Source organism: Galeopterus variegatus, unplaced genomic scaffold (assembly GCF_000696425.1).
Source record: "Galeopterus variegatus unplaced genomic scaffold, G_variegatus-3.0.2 Scaffold31712, whole genome shotgun sequence".
NCBI lineage: Eukaryota > Metazoa > Chordata > Mammalia > Dermoptera > Cynocephalidae > Galeopterus > Galeopterus variegatus.
Genome location: NW_007757823.1, coordinates 1 through 1,439, shown reverse-complemented (window position 1 = coordinate 1,439; position 1,439 = coordinate 1).

Sequence of the window (1,439 nt, the reverse complement as noted above, 5' to 3'; positions counted from 1 at the left end):
GTTCATTGATAACAAAACTATATGGGTATTAATATAGAAATATAAGACTTTATCTTATCTATACAAGAACATCACAGTTTTTCTTTAATACACTTCTATTTTTATCTGAGAATTCTGGTGGAATTAAGATATTCTTAAAGAGAGATCTAGAAATAACACCAAGGCAGTGAAGCTTAAATAGAGAGTCTCTCATTTGCACCTCCAAGGCCTTTGGTGGGATTTTACCAATGCATTCACAAAATTATATGTCTCAAAACAATTAAAAATGTAAGATAGATTAGCCATGAACAATTAAGCCCATATTCTCTTTCTATTTTAAATTCCAGTCTGGGGCCGGCCTGGTGGTGCACTGGAGAGTGCACTGCCTGGGAGCGCGGTGGCGCTCCCACCGAGGGTTCGGATCCCATGTGGAGACCGGTTCCCGCTCACTGGTTGAGCGCGGTGTGGGCGCGACACCGAGGGTTGCGATCCCGTTACTGGTCAGTAAAAAATACAAAAAAAGGAAAAAAAAAAAAATAAATTCCAGTCTGTCACACTTCAACTGATAGCACGGTGCATTGGCATGTCTTCAAGCATTGTCAGTTTCATCTAAGGGAGGATTGACTTAATATTACTTTATTTGATGTTCATGATGTATTTTTATATTGTTGAAAATCAATGACATTCATCTTTGAATAATGCTCTCTAATCTGATTTAAAATGTATAATAAGGGCTGAACCCATGGCACACTCGGGAGAGTGCGGCACTGGGAGCGCAGCAATGCTCCCGCCACGGGTTTGGATCCTATATAGGAATGGCTGGTGCACTCACTGGCTGAGCGTGGTGTGGGTGACACCACACCAAGGGTTGTCACCAAGGGGTGTGATCCCCTTACCCGTCACGAAAAAGACAAAAAAAAAAAAAAATGTATAATAAGAATACTTCTACTACCCATTACAATGTGATTATTTTTGAATTTCATCAATTAAAATATTTTACTAATAAATTTTATAACGTTTAAGGTCTTGAGTTTGTTTTCAATTGAGATTTTAAAATTATTTTCCATTTTGCATATGTTTATTTTTATATCTCAACTTGCATATATATTTTTTTCTTTTAAAAAAACAAATTTGTATAAGCTTCAAGGCACAGATTATCTGAATCTCTCTCTGCTAAAATACATAGTTTCTGTCAATATTTACGGATTTTGTGTATTTTATTTCCTCAAATTTTGAAGAAATAAAGAGAGATTTTCAGTGATTTATCTCCCCTAATAAACCTTATGGAGCCAATAGGGTTTATAAGGCATTTAATGATGTTTTTTGAACATTGAAATTTCATTATATATTAGTAAATAATAATTCACTTTTGGAATTGCACAATGGAGAATCCATGGATTATAATGCTGTGACTAAAAATATTTTAGTGAAAAGTACTTCCTCCTTTATTTGATAAGAAC